Genomic DNA, 18,001 nt, shown 5'->3' with positions numbered 1-18,001 from the left:
AGCCTGGTTTCATGAAGTAGAACCTTTCAAATGAACTTTCTTCACCTTTAAAGTTCTTACACCCCTGAGCATGTTCTAATTCCTGAACACGATTCCTCTGTTCTGGGATCATGTGTTTCCCATTCTAAAACACAAGAGAACAAAGTAGAAAAAGAGAAAGAAAAGAGCCTTTCCTCCCTGTCAGGACTCAGGCTTATCTCGGCAGCCTCCTATTTTTAAGCAGATTGCAAATGGTATCCATGATCAGAGGCCCGGAGCCCTGAAGGAACGGGGCGGGGGCAAACGGCACGAAGCCGAATGCTTCTGGCTGATCTGGAAGCAGGAAAGGACTTTTGACATGAAAGACAGCTTAAACAGCACAAGAATAGCAATAAACCGGCTGTAAAATGCATAACGTTGCCCTTGAACGAATGCAAATTGTTTCATATAATTTTTCCTTTTTTTCCACAGCCTCTGGATGCCCCGCTGGGGCATTTAAACAGCCACATGCTCAGTGTACAAAAGCTTCTCTAAGTGGGAAAATACAGTGTACTAATGTGCTTAGAATGAGGGAACTGAACACATCCACAGTTCAGAGTTGATGCCTCCTTTGCTTTTTGTTGGAGAATGAGTTCATTAATGGCAGGCTTGTTGTGGATACTAACTAAGCTTCCAGTCAATAATGTTGAAGGGTAATTTATTGGCTTAGCAATACTCAATTAACTGTTGAAGTGATTGTTAATTTAAAAGGTAAACAGGTTGTTGAGCCTTTACATGGGATTGCTCATGCGACTGGAATGTATACTTACCTAAAGGTTAAGAAGTACGGTGCTTACTTTTTTAAAATTATTTTCTATTAGACAGATACATAGTATAGAAATGCTATGAATACTATGATGTTTATATATTTTCCACTCTAAGTCATGAGAATAATATTGTTACATATTTCATATTTGCAATTACAAAACAGTCTCATATATAAGGTTCCATTTAATTCACAAAAAACTCCCCAATATATTATATTGTCCCACATAATCCTTTGAATAAATTTGAATAAAACAAAACGTTCTCTCTCAATAAGGATACCTGTCCTAATCAATTATCTTAATTCTATATTTAAACTAAAAATTGTAGATTAAAAATAATTCTCTTACTACTTCGCTATTTTCAAAATCATAGTAGCTAATACATTGAGTAGTTTAGAAAACAATATGCTTACAATTAAAAGATATGTTTTAGGCCACAAGAGAAAAATTACTTTCAAATAATTTGGCAATTTACTAATAAAAATTAGGGTAGAAAGATTTATTTAAAAATCAAATAATCCAAAAAGCATTTAAAGTTACTTAGATACATATATCCTTTACTTGATAAGTACATATTTTGCTTAAATATTAAATTTAAATGTAATATTTATGACTCAAAAAATACAAATTGCATTCAGGTTATAACTAATCAATAGACTATGAAACCAAACTCTTCTACAAAGATTATTTTCCAACAGTAAATTATTTCCTTATTTATTAAGTCTATATTTCTACATTTGTCTAAAAATAATACAATTACTACAGTTTCTACTTGTTCTCCCTTAGAATAAACATCCCAACAAAACCATCTATATATATCGTATAACCAAGGAGGCAAGATATCACTCTGCCTAAATATCAAAAATCCCTTTCGAAGTTAATGTTTTAAAGTCAACAAGAACGGAAAAGATAATTTTTCTACAGTCATACTCACTATAAAAACATTTATGTTTAGAAGCATCCCACTGGAGACTTCTCATAGGGTCATTTATTACCTGTTTATTTCTAAGTGCTTTTCTGTGAAAATAGTCAAGTTATCAAATCTAATTCATTTTCCAATCATAGAAAAATGGTACTTCCTAAAATCAGTACTTATTCGTGTAATGTCTTACAAATCTATAACAATGATTAGTAAGAGTACAGTATGTATTAAAAATCTAATCCCTTTTCCCCCAGAGATTTATTTCATATTATACTGTTTTTATTTTTATAATAATAAATATGGACACAATGAGTACACAAAGCCTTACTGTGTTTCATCAGGGAAACAGCTAGACGACTAACATAATTGCTCCGATTTTAAACCATGTTTTACTTAAAACTAATTTTTCATCAGTGTTAGAGGTTAATAACACTGTTATTTCCTCTATTACCTGGATTTAATAAAAGCAGTGGGGCATAACATTCTGTAAAGCCAAGCAATAAGAGGAAATAACACAAATGTTAACCTCTAACATAAATGTAATGGTAATTACTCCAGTCGAGTTTTAAAATTAATGTCTTTGGTAGTCTCCCAAGTGGCCACAAAAAAAAAAAAAAAAAGAGAGAAAAAGAAAAGGAGAAAACTCTCTCCTCAGTCTTTCAGCAACTACCAAGATCCAAGGTCAAGAGCAAATTATGCCATCAGTGTATATGCTTGACACCTTTTGTGCACCGTATCACCCTTTAATATAGAAGCACATTATATTAGAAATAAAACACTGCAATAAAGTAGTAAAACTGTAATTATAAATTAGCTAAACTGAAATTACATATCAAAAATTTAACCAAAAAAAATGTTGTAATACCTAAAAGCTGACCCACCTTCTTTTATGTCAAGTGTAAAATAGAGTTACACAATACAGTAGATAAATCTCCAAATTAAATACTTAAAAAAGAAAAACATGCAAAACAGTTTTAACTATATCTCGACAGAACTTTTAAAGGGGCACTTGTGAAATTTCCATTGTTTTGTCTGTTTCTATTCTTTGTAAAAATCCATGGTGGGTATTTTTTTTTATACATACTTTAGTAATTGTTTCTATTTGATAAGCATCCTTTTCTAATGCTTGGCAGGTAAAATTAACTTCAGCTTTATTACTTGTCAACTTTGTCTTCCACGGCACCAAGAAAGGTCAGCAGCCTCCTTGGAAACTCCTTGTCTGCAAGTTTAAGATTAATTTCTATTAATTATCGCAGACCCTCGAGCCCCTGCAGTGTGTTTCACTGAGAATCAAATTGCATATTTGATTTTTGCAATTCTGCTAGGCCCTTCAGCATTTTGTAGATCCACCAAAGTAAAAATGTTCCAAGCTTTCATCTTTCAAACACCACCACTCATTACAAATTTCAACTGTCTATTATTTCCTGTCATCTTTCCACATTCAGTTTACAAAAGCAAAAATGTGCCTCCCGACTGTTGATGACCAGAGTTTGTCAGAATCCTTTCTTCATAATAAATTCCTGTGTACACAGATCTTGTCATTCATTTCTTGTATTCTTCAAAGCATGGGCACCCAAAAATACTTGCTGATTGATACTCATGCATAGTAAAAGGAGAAAGGAAATTCTTTGTTCAGTCTGACATAGCCCAGCCCTACCATATAGTTCTCATCATGTACCAGAAATCTAATTCCTGATCGGCCCCTTATTAAATAGACTGTGAATGCCAAAGCCTAAACACTGAGTTTATCTGGTCCTCTGACAATTAGCAGGTAGGGTAGGAACAGCAGTGATAAGTAATTCTTTAAAAGAAAATTCTAGTTAGCATGACAAATAGAATTATGATGATAGTGTCATCTAAAAAGTATATATCAGCTTTGCTTTGAAGAGCTTGAAATTTTTATCACTCCATAAAACACGGGGAGGAGGGTACTTCAAACGGGTCCACAGGAAGTTTCAGAAAGGGAAATTTAATATTTGACTGATGAGAAGGATCACCAGTGGCCCAGAGCCATGAACAAGGTCACTTAAACAGACAGAAAACCCTCCTCAGGTGTGGTCCCTTTATTGTGTATTTACACTGGCTTCTGTGTTGAGAGGAGGCCTCCATGATCCTGAAAACTGCCAAAAACTCCTGGCTGAGTGAAGCAATAAACACGGTCTGTAATCATAACCCCTGGCGCACTCCGGGTACACCGAGATCTTCTAAGACCTTTGCTGCACTCTGCAGCAAGGTAGAATAACATTTGAGGTCAATACTTTGGGGGTTGCAGGGAGCAATGACAGGAGCACAAATGGATAGGGGCTCAGGGAAGTGAAGCTGATTGTTTAAAAAGAATGGGCTGCGTTGCCATCCAACTGGACCACTTACCAGCTGCATTACCAGCTAATTATTTAATCTCTCAAAGTTTCCTCACCCATAAACTTCGGATTAAAACTGTACCTACCTCATAAAGTCAATAAAATAATCTCTGCAAAGCAGTGATCGGGACCCAATAATCACACTTACGCATTATTCCTGCTCATGCTCACTAAAAACTACCAGGGAAACCAAGTTTGCGATATAAAATGCACATAGGAAGTTGCACATTAATCTTTTACTATCCAAACCAAGAATTCAAGAGTAAGTTACTTGATTTAGGAAGATTCAGAAGAGCATGTGCTGACATCAGAAAAATACTGAAGAGTCTTGAGGGACAAAAGCCATTCCTGCCTCAGTTCATGGCTTTTTTATGAATAAAATAGTCCCCACCTCTGTTGGTCCTTCATTTTTTGTAAAACTTAGTGATTTTGAGAAAGTTGGGATTTTTCCCAAAATTAACACCCATTTTCTTAATGTCTTACAAGGATATGGTGATGGTTTATGCCACTAAATTACTTAAATTCAGTTAAGTGTTGAATCCAATGTTACAGAAACATTTTAATTTTTATTACTCAAGCTACAGAAATCAAGAGGCATAGATATTAAGATGTTAAGATATTAAGATGTTCCTGAGAAGATGATAGGCAAGAGACAATACCAACCGAGGTGGCCTGGAATTAGGATGTAATCAACTCTGGAAAGTTGTCTAACTAAAACAGTATAGGAGATAATCCTGGAGAAATCAATCGTCAATGGACTTTGTGCTATGCATTTCAGGATAAGAGCCTGGCTAACCCCGGGAAACTTTTAGTTCAGAAAGAGTAAAGTCATTGTAAGGTTCACTCATTGTTTTAAGCATTTGGCAGCACTCTTAGAAATCTGCTCTAGGACCTCAGTCCTAGCGCCAGTTCATATGTCTGAATAGAGTAAGCAGGACTTTGGCAGCCTGAAACAGTCCTGCAGACAGAGGTCAGTCTTTTTTCAAACCTCTATCTCCCAGGCTAGCTGGCAATCATCTGGAATCCAAAGGAAAGTCTACAGGCTAATTAAGGCTACTAATAACAGAAGGTTTTTATATGCTTAGCTTAAAAAGAGGGACAACTGGAGACTAAAGATAAAGTGGGACATTTCCGTAAGAGTCATCTATAACCAAAGTTGTATTAACTCTAGACAGAAGCTTTGGCAAATACTAACACCTAACTTTAAAAAAAGAAAAAATTAGCAGGGCGCCTGGGTGGCTCAGTCGTTTAAGGATCCGACTCTTGGTTTTGGCTCAGGTCATGATCTCAGGGGCCTGGGACGAGCCCCACATCGAGGTTCCAGCTCAATGAGAGTCTGCTTGACGTTCTCTCCCTCTGGCCCTCCCCCAACCTGTGCACTCTCTCTGGCGCCTGCTCTCTCTCTCAAATAAATAAATAAATCTTTTAAAAAAATTTAGCTACTTGAGTTTAAAATCAATTAATCTTCCTAAAATGCATGAAAATTTTAGTTATATCTAAATATTATTAACAAGCAACCTTTGTGAATCAGTAATTTACTAGGAAGAATTAGAGAGGATACTGGCCCAATGGGCTTAGAATTTCAAGTTAAAAGCAAAATGGGTACTTTTAGGAATCCAGAGAAGTTGAACTATTTATATTCGTTAGGGGTAGGGAAAAGAGATAATATTTTCATTTCCTACTTTTGCTTCATCTGAAAAGTCTAATGCTTAGTAGCAATGCAACTGCCATTCTAAATATATCCATTAAATAAGGCTATCAAAAGTCATTGCCGCCACCGGTAGAGGGTCTTCTAAAACGAAATTTAAAGAATATAGAAAATGAATTTTGTGGTAAATATTGCTCATAGAACAATAATAGCTCATCTTCATGTCACTGTCCTAGGTCTCCCTATGTCACCCAACCAAAGCAGGTAAGTGCTCCCAGAGCAAACCTCACAGCAATAAAATATCATTATGAGACCTCACATTTCTGTTATTATTTAACTTTAAAAAACGAAAATAAACGAAATGAAAATGGAAGTTTCCTTATTCATTCATTTCTCAGAATGCCCTCAGCAGCACTATGAGGCAAAGAGGATTATCAGTTATTTTACAGAGGAGGGATGGAGAGCTCCACAAACTTGCACAACTTGTTCAAAGCTTCAAAACCTAGCCAGTAGAAATCTCAGGACTAAAACTGACAGTCCTTCAACCTGAAGTCAAAGAAACCTTTCTGTTATCGCCAACCACATGCCATCTTGTTCATAGTCTTAATTTCACGAGTTAAATGAATTGATTGGGCTTCTTGCCACCATTGCACAGAATCCCTCTATTATTTCAAACAGATGTCTTGCAAACTTGGGTAAAGCAAGATAGAGGAAACCTGAAATTATTCTGCATCTGTCTTTGTTACACATGATAGCCAAGGAGACAAAAACACCCCAGGCCCTACTTCTGCTACTAATCGTTGAGTATTGGTATTTTATGTCTTCAATGGCCATATTTGATTTTTTTTAAGAGACAGAAAATAAACAAAAACTCTACGTGCTGTTTCCTCTGTTTGCAAGAACTGTGACCCCTGACTCTTATAAATCTATTCAAAGCCAAAGTCTGGAGATTGGGTGTTTCAGGAATGTTCAAAATATAGCTTGAGATTTATAGAGCTGCAAACTTTTCTTGGCTTTTCTTGGTCCATTTTCTTTGATAACACTTAACTGGTAAACAATGCGGCTGCACATCCTCTACAAAACATCCATTAGGTTATCTTGCTTTATACCAAACTGGAGTTTGTTTGCACAAAGAACTAATGAGAGGGGTTACTGAAGGACTCCAGTCTCTACTTTTCTTCCCCTTGGACAAATTGTTTGCAATACCAGCACCAACGGACACAAATAAAATTGACATTCTAACATATAATTCGCTTTCAGGGAATCTAGCTCCGCTGTTAACATAGAAAAAGAGGTTTTCTTAAAAAGTGCTTTTCAGAGGCTTGATGTTAGAGTAGTTGAAATTTCTGTTAATGAGCTAGATCTCTGAAACTTGAGTAAGGCCACTTCCTTAAATAGCCTTGCTATTTAACATGTGATCTTTTAATGAATGCAGTGTATTATAGCTTTCATAACGGATGTATGGTTGGTATTTAAATTAGTTGGTATTAACCTAATATATTTTTTGGTCTAAAAGCATTCAAGCCTCAAAATCTAACACTCAAAATATATTTTAAGTATTTCTCATTAGGCCAGAACACCGAAGTAATGCTGCCTACCTGCCTATACAGTATAGATAATAGCCAGGCTGACCTTTCTTGCTGAAATTGTGACTCCTCAAAATAAAGAGAGGATCTCTTACTCCCACCTTCAGGCAGTCATCCTAAAACCTCACTAGAGAGATCGCTGCTGAGACATAACCAAAGTGGAAAGATTTCTGATGTCCCACTTCACCAGTGCAGCAGTTTCTAGTGTGGAGTTCTTGCATTCCAGAGGATACACAAGATGGTTCTTTTATATTAATTTTTAATTTAAAAAATAAGAAAGCAACTAAATCTACAATATTTAATATCCAGATTGAAACTGGTTGCATCATTCTGATTATAGGTCAGAGGGGTTTAGGGATTATATTATAGTAAATTTCAGGATTGCATTACATTGGGTAGAAAAATATTTACAATAATTTGTACTGAAATGAGGAGTTGACATGAAAATCCTAAGTACCATAAAGAAAGACTGGCTTTCTCATAGAAAATTCCTCAAAAAAGTTGGAGAATTTGAAGATGAGTTACATGTTTTTCTCTTAGAAAAAAACAACTGTTCCAAATTTCTGAACTTTTCTATGATTAAAAATGCCTGTTTAGCAGTATTTAAACACACACACACACCCTTAATATGTCCCAATGTAAAAGAGGCATTTTTAATAAGAAGTGAGAAAATGATTGGTTTGGAAAATAATTCCTGCTATCAAGACAGAATTTTGAAAACAGATGTTTGGCAATGTTTTCATCATTATGCAACTTTGTTACTGAAAACAATTTAACTGTGTCAATTATAAAACACCCATCTGCATACTTTGAAAATTAAATGTTATATATTTTGCAGAAATCTATATTTGTTAATTGGTGTTAATGCTTTATTTAAAATTTTTACATCTATGCTTATAAAAGAGATTGGCTCATATGGCACTTCTCTCTCTCTCTCTCTCCCTCTCTCTCCCTCTCTGCCTTTGGTGAGTCGGGACTCTTCCCTATTCCTCAATTTTTGAAAGTGTGCCCCCAAATAAGTGTTATCTATCCCTTGAAGATTTAGGAAAACCTGTACTTAAAAATTGTGTGGTTTTTGTGCCAATTTTGTGGGTAGGTTCTTGACTATTGATTAAGTGGCTATAATGGGCTTAGATTAATTAAGTTTTTAAAATTTCCTCAAAGTAATTTTGGTAATATATAGTTTTCTAGAAAATCGGCCAGATCAGTTTATTGGTATAAAAGTTCCTTGGGGCGCCTGGGTGGCTCAGTTGGTTAAGTGTCTGCCTTAGGCTCAGGTCATGATGCCGGCGTCCAGGGATTGAGCCCCACATCAGGCTCCATGCTCAGCGGGGAGCCTGCTTCTCCTTCTCCCTCTGCCTGCCTGTTTGCCTACTTGCGATCTCTCTCTTTCTCTCTCTGTCAAATAAATAAATAAAATCTTAAAAAAAATTTAATAAAAGAAAAGTTCCTTATAGAACTTACCACTCATTTGTAATATTTCTGTTCTACATGTAGACACGTTCCTTTTTTTTCATAATATTTTTATTGCCCTTTTTAAAATCAGTTTTGTCAGAGAAACTTCTTTCTAAAGAAACAGATTTTAGGTCTGTGTTTCTTAGTTTTAGACTTAATTAATTTTCACTCAATCCTCTTCATTTTCCAAGTTCACTTTGTTGAGTTTACTTTGCTAGAAAGTTTCTCTAACTTTCTCTGAGTTTGTGGTGAACTCATGGAACATGAATTTTTACTCTATCTTCTACACTATTATATGAATTGCAGAAAAAACTCCCTACAAACCACTTCAACTGCCTTCCACCAGTTTTGATATGTAGTGTCTCATTGCTGCTAAGTTCTGACTTTGATTTTTAGTTCTTCCATTGTCATGGTTAAAAGCATGGAGCTGGAGGTCAAATTGTCTGGGCTTTCAATCTTAGCTCCATCCTTCATCAGATCTGTGCCTGAGTTTCCTCATCACCAAAACAATAAGAATAGCAGTGGAACCTGCCTCTAGGGTTTTATAAAATATATACCACACATGGCACAATAAACCATCCATGCTAAGCATTCTACTGGAATTGGCTTCCACCATCATGATCATCTAAACATCATCATTACTAAATCCATGAAATTATGTTATAGAGTGTTGCTTTAAAATTCAAAATATATGGATTATATTTATATATTCAAAATATATTGGGTTTTTGTAAGATTTTTTTTATTTATTTGACAGAGAGAGACACAAGGAGAGCAGGAACACAAGCAGGGGGAGGGGGAGAGGGAGAAGCAGGCTCCCCACTGAGCAGGAAGCCCGATGCGGGGGCTCAATCCCAGGACCCTGGGATCATGACCTGAGCAGAAAGCAGCCGCTTCATGACTGAGCCACCCAGGCACCCCACAAAATATATTGTTATGTAACTTTACTGCCCATGATCAGACAGTATCAGCTTCATTCATTGATATTTGTTGTGATAGTCAATTTTTGTAGAATTTCATGAGTGTTTGAAAAAGAATCTCTTTATTCTGTAATTGGTGGGTGAAGGATTTTGCATAATACACACATTAGACAAAATGTGTTAATTGTGTTATTTAATTTGTCTGTATATGTAATACAATTTATATGCTTGATACCAATACTTCACAGAATTGTATTAAAATATTCTATGTGGATTTGTTTATTTCTTCTTGAAATTATTTCCATTTGTCCTCACGTGTTTGAGGATATATTGTTGATTGCACACAGGCTCAAACTGCCACATATTCTTGGGAAATAGTGGATTTATTATTATAAATCCTCCTCTTTATCTTTAGTAAAGGATTGTTGGTTTCAAGTCAATTTGGTGTGATGTTATATTGTATTTGTCTAATATATTTTTCCATTTGTTTATGTTCAACCTTTCTGTGTCATTGCTTTGCTTTGTTTCTCACAAATAAGTGCACAAATTTTAAAAAATAAACAATAAAAATCTCTTTGCTTTAACTAGTCCTATGTTTAATCAGTTTGCATCTACTTAGATATTTTGTATATTTGGATTCCTTTCTACCACTTTGTGTTGCATCATTTTCCTGACATCTAATGAAATGATTGAATTATCTTTATTTTCTCTTTCCAGTATTGGAAGTTCTTTCATTAGAGACCCTTATGGTTTATTTTGGTTTTAAATTCTGGACACATAAATTTAATTATTTGCTTGCCCATTCACATGGAAATATGTGGTAAGTGAATGGAGACAAGGGTCATAAACTTAAGAGAGAGGTAAATATTTTAAACCAGCATTTTTTATTTAAACCAGTTTAGGTTTGGACATTCACCAGATTGGACCATTTTTTTTAGCATTTAAAATAAAAAATGTGCCAAAAAAATGATTTATTAAAACTGGTTTCCAGAAATTGTCCATGTAATATTTTAAAACATAATTCAAGTTTTTCTTTCAATTTTTTTAAATCTCAAGTTTTCTTTGGCAAATTTATCTAAAATATTGCATTTTTCACTTTGGAGCTTACTCTTTATATTCATGTAACAAAGTACCCTGGATTGATGTTCATAAAAATACCTTGCTCTAAACCTTAGTGGTTTATACTTTTTTTTTAACATGTATAAATATCTTTTAATTAAGTTGTCATTCTAAAAGATATTTTTGAGAAAAATTTATGAATTATACATCTATAAATTCTGATGCTTTCCTCTCTCTCCCCTTTGTACCATCTGGATGCAAAATTTAAGAAGTACAAAGAAAAACAAGGCCATCAAGTAGAAAGAGTTTGGGTCCTGACACAGTGTAGAAAAAGACCCTGGTCCCTGAAACTACCTAGGACTACCTCATCAACTTTTACGTGAGCAAGAGGAAAACTTTGTATTGTGTTAGGCCATTAAAATTGTGAAGACTATTTGTTACAGCAGCTGCCATGATCTTAGTGATACAATTCCATTTCTTTTTTAATTCACTGACAATTTGTCTTTTAACTTGATGTATATAAACAGAGTGATTATTAAACACAGTTGAATTAATATCTACCATGTTCAACGATCCTAAATATTATATTTGTTCTCTGTTACATCTTATTTCTCTCGTTTTCTACCTTCTCCACTTTCAAGTGAGCATTTGATACGATTCCATTTTATGTCTTCTCTTACCATGTCAATTATATTTCTTGAAAAATATTTTTAGTGTTGACTTGGAATTTCAAATATGCATTTTTAACCAATCTAAGTCCACCTTCAAATAATTACAATGTTTCATATGCACATAATGCAAGTATCTTATTATAGAGTATTTCCTACTCCTCTCTCCTGTCCCTTTTTCACTTACTCATTTATTTTAACTTATCCATGTGCTATAATAACCCAATATATTGTAACTAATATTGCTTTCAACAGTTATCTTAAAAATGAAAAAAAAAAAAGACTTCATTTTACCTTGACTTATTACTTCTCCAACACACTTCCTTTCTTCATGTAAGTCTGAGTTTCTGACCTATATCATTTTTCTTCTCCCTGAAATACTTCTTTTAATATTTCTTTCAGGGCATGTTTGCTGGTGATAAAGTCCCTCAAACTTCTGTTTGTCTGAGAAAGTGTTTGTTTCTTCTTTACTTTTGAAGAATAATTTTACTGGACATAGAATTATATGTTGGTGTTTTTTCCTTTCAAAACTTTCAATATTTCCCTCCACTTTCTTCTTCTTTTTTAAAGATTTTATTTATTTATTTGTCAGAGAGAGAGCACACACAAGCAGGGGGAGTGGCAGGCAGAGGGAGAAGCAGGTTCCCAGCTGAGCAAGGACCCAATGTGGGACTTGATCCCAGGACCCTGGGATCATGACCTGAGCCGAAGGCAGAGGCTTAGCCGATGGAGCTACCCAGGCGTCCCCCTCCATTCTCTTCTTATTTGCATGGTTTCTGGTCAGAAGATCACTATAATTCTTATCCTGTTCTACTACAAGTGAGGTGTATTTTTTTCTCTGTCTTTTTTCAAGATTTTCTCTTTGTCTTTGATTTTCTGCAGCTTGAATATGATATAGTTAGGTGTGGTTCTTGGTTGTTGTTGTTGTTTAGAGGTTGTAATTTAACTTTCTTGATGTTTTCTGAGCGTCCTAGATCTGTGGTTTAGTGTCTGTGATTAATTTTGGGAAGTTCTCAACCGTTTCCACTTCATGTATTTCTTCTGCTCTGTTTCCACTTTCTTCCCCTTCTGGTGTTCCAATCATGCATATGTTACTTTTTTTCTTTGCAGTTGTCTCACTTCTCAGATATTTCAGATATTCTGGGGATTTTTTATTCCTTTTCTTTTCCCCCTTTAGCTTTCAATTCAGTAAATTTCTATTGACCTATCTTTAATCTCACTAGCTCTATCCTTAGGCATGCCCAATCTATTGATGAGCACATCAAAGACACTCTTCATTTCTGTCTTCCATTTCTAGCATTTCCTTTTGTTTCTTATAGCTTCCATCTCTCTGCTTATAGTACTCATCTGTTTTTACATGTTATCTACTTTTTTTCTTTAGGGTCTTTAACTTATTAATCATATTTATTTTAAATTCTGATAATTCCAATATCTATGCCATATCCAAGTTTCTGATTCTGATTCTTGTTTTAACTCTTCAGACTATGTTTCCTTGCTTTCTGGCATGCTTTGTAATTTGTTTGTTTGTTTCAAGTTTTTATTTAAATTCTAGCTAGTTAACATAGAGTGTAATATCGGTTTCAGGAGCAGAATTTAGTGATCCATCACTTACATATAACACCCACTGCTCATTACAACAAGTACCCTCCTTAATACCCATCACCTATTCAGCTTTGTAATTGTTTTATTTTATTTTTTTAATTTTTATTTATTTATTTAAGAGAGAGAGAGAGAATAGGAGAGAGAGAGAGAGAGCATGAGAGAGGGGAGGGTCAGAGGGAGAAGCAGACTCCCCACGGAGCAGGAAGCCCAATGTGGGACTCGATCCCGGGACTCCAGGATCATGACCTGAACTGAAGGCAGTCACTTAACCAGCTGAGCCACCCAGGCGCCCCTGTAATTGTTCTAAAAGCCAGATATGTTGTACTAGTATTTGCTATAAATGTAGGGGCCACAGTATTCAATTTTCTCTAGTCCTCCTGTTTTTATCTTACCTGGTGACTCTGGGCTTCCCTAAGCACTCTTCTTCAGAGATAGTCTTCATTTTACAGCTCTTTCTATTCGAATCCACTATCATTACATTGGAACCTTGCTGGGGTGGTGAGAAAGTATGGGAAGGGTGGAAGCATTCTTTAATCTTATGATTACATCTCAGTTTTTTTGTAAGCCTGGGTCCCTTCCTGGGCTGTGACCTTCACAATTGCTTCCCCAAGGTATAACTTTTTTCTCCCTTAGGTGATACCAAAAGGCTAGCTGGAGTGAGAATGCCCTTCCTTTAGTTGGGGTGAGGCTCTGGTAGTCTTTTATCCTCAAGCATGTGTCTTTGTTATGTAGAGCTCTCTGGGAATATTTCGCAATGATTACTCTTTGCCTGTCAATGCCAAAGCCACAAGAGGATCTTCCTTGGATCTTCACTGTGAGAATCCAGTAGGATTCCTGGATTTAGAGCTCAGGGGGGGCCCCATAAAACTGAAACCTCCACAAGTTTCCCACTCTCCTGCTAGTCCATACTCAACCTGCAGCATTTCCTCAAAATTGCCATTTAACTTTCCATACCAGATTATGGCACCAGCAGCTTCAGGTAAGTGGATCTCAGTTGTGACTCTGGATTTGCCCACCTCGCCAAAATTTGTGATGGGAGTTTGACCTGCAAACTTTGTTCTCTGCTGGGTCCAAGAAAAGTCATCAATCTTAAGTGTGTTTAGCTTCCTTGCTGTAAGAACAGGAGTGACAACTTCCAAGCTCTTTATATGTTGGAATGAAAGTCAGAGGTCCTATTTTTAATTTCTATTCAATTGATAATTCTTTCCATCCCAGGAACCAACTACTTTTATCCATTACCTATGTGCCAGCCTCACATGTTTTTAATGTGCCAGAGAGTAAAAATACATACAAGTCCTTTTCTCTTAATGTGGAACAAAATTACCCACAGAAGTCAAGCCTTTGGAGATTCTCTAAAAAACAAAAAGCTGTGTCTAGAAAGCAGGGATGACCATGAACAAAGCACTTGGCCCTGCAAGCCAAAGAAAGAGAAGTATTGTCTCTTTTTTTAACTTTTTTTTTTCTAACTGAGCTTAACATATTCACCTAGACTGATTTATGAGAGTGTAAGTGGAAGCAAGAGCAGGGATTGGATTTCCTCAAGCATATTCTTTGTGCCCTTATGTGTTGCCCTTGCCACATTGATTCAGAGCTAAGGGTGTGTCTTACAAATGCTTAAGGCATGTTCCCGTAATACTTCATTATGTGCCAAGGCAGTCATCATCCCCTGAAAAGTAGCGGTGTCTGGGAACAAGCTATCATTCCGAAATAATAAAGGCTATTCATTTTATTGACATTTAAAATGCATGAGAACATTTATGACCAAACTCATATACATTTCTCACCATGAATATGTGGCATTAATTATCAATCCTGCTCCAGGGAAGAATATGTTTGTATTATGAAGCAGATCTTTGTTTTAAGCTAGAGATGGTTACATTTGGTAGGAAGTTATTACATTGGTTAATTTGGCCTAATCTCTGATGACATCTTTTTGCAACATCAACATTTTCCTCCATGGGTTATATTTCAAAATTGTTTGATATTATATTCTACACCATGATTGTATAAAGTTATGTTTAATATTATAAGGTATTATAGTTTAGGCATTACTTGACTAGAATGGGATGGGTTAGATTTCATTTGAAAACAAATGTGGCACGTAGTAAAAGAAAAAGAATATAACTTATAATAATCACTATTACCTCATACAAGATAAAATGACCAAGTAACTGTATTAGTTAGCATGCCTATAAAGACAATACAATATTGATATTAACAAAGTGATATTTTCATCCCTATACTGGGATGAAAGACCTTTGATTCCTCTTATTTTCACAACAGTTTTTAATTGGATATTTTTGTGAGAAGCATTATAATGGCCTTACAGAGTAAACTGATCCCTCCATATTGACTCTTTTCTGGACTAGAACGGCAACAATCCTGTATTTATAGATCAGGTGAGTAACGAACCTACTTTGGCATGATGCACTCTCAAATTCTCAATCCATACACTAGGATCAATTAAGGAAAAATATCAACCTTCAGTGCCAGAGCTTGGAAAGTTTAAAATAAAAAAGAAGTCTCAAAGCATTACTTTACTTCATTAGAATCAGTCAAGTAGAAAATAGATACGAAGCTATTAGAATTGGCTGAGGGCACTAATGTTTAGTTTACATTTACAATTACATGTCCGAGACCAAGTCTCCGACCTCTCTGGGCCTCCTCAGAGAAGATCTCTCCACGTCCTCATCTCTGAAATGAGTTCTAACAGTGTTTTCCATGTGGGTGGTGGTGAGAATTATATGAGGTAATGTGTAAAAAAGTTCAGTATAATATCCAGCGTGAAGCAAATCTTCAATAGTTATCTCAATGCTCAGACTTATCTCTTGTTTTCCTTCCTTCCTTTTAATCCAACTAATAAAAATATTTTCAATGTACTAGTTAAGAAATTAGTATCAAGTTCATTTATTTAAAAATGCTCAGATAGGGGTGTCTGGGTGGCACAGTCAGTTAGGTGGCAGATTCTTGGTTTTGTTTTTTTTTTTTTGTTTTTTTTTCAGAAGAGTCACCGTTCAAAATTTATTTGGTATTTTAGTTGGTATGACACTTAGTTGGCTGCATTGTCTTTTTACATTATATGGCCATGTACACTATATTCTGACATACATGGTACACAAAGTAAGATCCTTTAGGACAGTTATGCACAATACACTCAATATTGAATTTATACATTGGATCCCAGAACGTGACTGACTGGAAAAGATGGACTAGGCATGTCGGGTGTTGGGGGAAGGAACCCCAAGTGACAGAACACACAGTAAACACACATCTGGTGTGCAGAGCAACCTCAGTTCTGGCAGTGGAGCCTCTGAGACGGTGGGGCTAACTTACGTTAACCAATTTAGGGCTACAAAGACAGGTATCATCCAGTACCAGGATACAGTTGTAGGGTTTGGTGAACCATTCCTATTTGGAACTTTAGGAAACTGACTTTTTTCTTAGGCCATTTTAATATTACTTGAGTAACAGATCAGATAATAAGGACAATATACACAACCTCCAACTAAAATCCTGCTATAGTCTAGACAGTGAAGTGGTACATTAGAAAACTTTAAAACTGCAGCTCCTTTTGTATCCCCCAAAGTGTATCTGCACTCTTCTTCAAACGGGCCTCCTCCTCAGAAGTCAGAGTCACCTTCACAACATCTGAAATTCCATTCTGTCCCAAGATGCAAGGGACCCTAAGGAAGACATCATCTTTAATTCCATAGAGACCCTTAATCATGGTGGAAATTGGATGCACCCGCCTAAGATTCTTCATTATACTTTCGGCCAGATCTGCCACAGACAGTCCAATGGCCCAGGAGGTGTAGCCTTTCAGTTTGATCACCTCATAGGCACTGTCAACCACCTGTTTGTGAACCTCTTTCCACTGTTCCTTATCTGCATCAGTGCCTAAGTCAGGGTGCAGATTCTTCAGAGAGACACCAGCAATGTTCACTCCACTCCATACAGGCACACTGGAGTCTCCATGCTCCCCAAGGACCCACCCGTGACAGCTTAATGGGTGAACTCCCAGTCTTTCCCCCATTAGGTAATGGAACCGGGCTGAATCCAGATTGCAACCACTTCCAATAACACGGTTTTTGGGAAAGCCACTTATCTTCCAAGCCACATAGGTCAAGATATCCACTGGATTGGAAACGACAAGCAAGTTGCAGTTTGGGCTATATTTTACGATATTAGGAATGATGAACTTAAAAATGTTCACATTACGCTGGACCAAATTAAGATGGCTTTCTCCCTCTTGCTGACCGTGCGCCAGCTGTGATAATAAGCAGCTTGGAGTTTGCAGTCACATTATAATCTTTGCCAGAGACAATTTTTGGTGTTCTAAGGAAAAGGCTGCCGTGCTGGAGATCCATCATCTCTCCCTTGAGTTTGTCTTCCATGACATCAACAAGAGCAAGTTCATCTGCCAAGTCCTTCATTAAGATACTGATGGCACAAGCCATGCCAACAGCACCAACCCCAACAACTGTGATCTTATTCTGGGGGGTATGTTCTTCCTTAAGAAGATTCTGAATCAGCTGATCTTTGAGAGTTGCCATTTTGGACGTAGAACCAAAAGGAATCGGGAGTGCAGGTCGGGCGGGCGGGCATCAGTGGCGCGCGAGGTTGAATCCGACTCGGCGGCAGCGGCTCCGACACCAGATTCTTGGTTTTGGCTCAGGTCATGATCTCAGGGTCATGAGATTGAGCCCCACATCAGGCTCTGCGCTCAGCTGGAGCCTGCTTGGGACTCTTTCTCCCTCTCCTTCTGCCCCCCCCACACACACGCGTGTGCACATGCGCCTGTGTGCTTAAGTTGTTCTCTCTCTCTCTCAAATAAATAAATAAATAAATCTTTTTTTGAAAATGCTCAGATACATACATATTTTGTTTAGTGTTTCAGGGAACACAGTCAGGACAAGACATGGCCTCAGCTGCACATACTCGAGACTCTAATTCTACCTGACCATTATCTAGAACTCCTGGTAGTCAACATGTGAAT

The 18,001-nt window shown here is 36.4% G+C and overlaps 1 pseudogene; it reads right to left on the bottom strand.

Moving 5' to 3' along the window:
• Positions 1 to 16,012: 16,012 nt before the first annotated feature.
• LOC112826045 (L-lactate dehydrogenase A chain pseudogene) lies at positions 16,013 to 17,620 on the bottom strand (annotated as a pseudogene).
• Positions 17,621 to 18,001: the final 381 nt, after the last annotated feature.

This window comes from Callorhinus ursinus, unplaced genomic scaffold (genome assembly GCF_003265705.2).
Source record: "Callorhinus ursinus isolate GAN/ISIS: 27379988/994484 unplaced genomic scaffold, GSC_fseal_2.0 scaffold4, whole genome shotgun sequence".
Lineage (NCBI taxonomy): Eukaryota > Metazoa > Chordata > Mammalia > Carnivora > Otariidae > Callorhinus > Callorhinus ursinus.
Note: the sequence above shows the minus strand (reverse complement) of the source record. Positions and strands in the feature narration are given on the sequence as shown.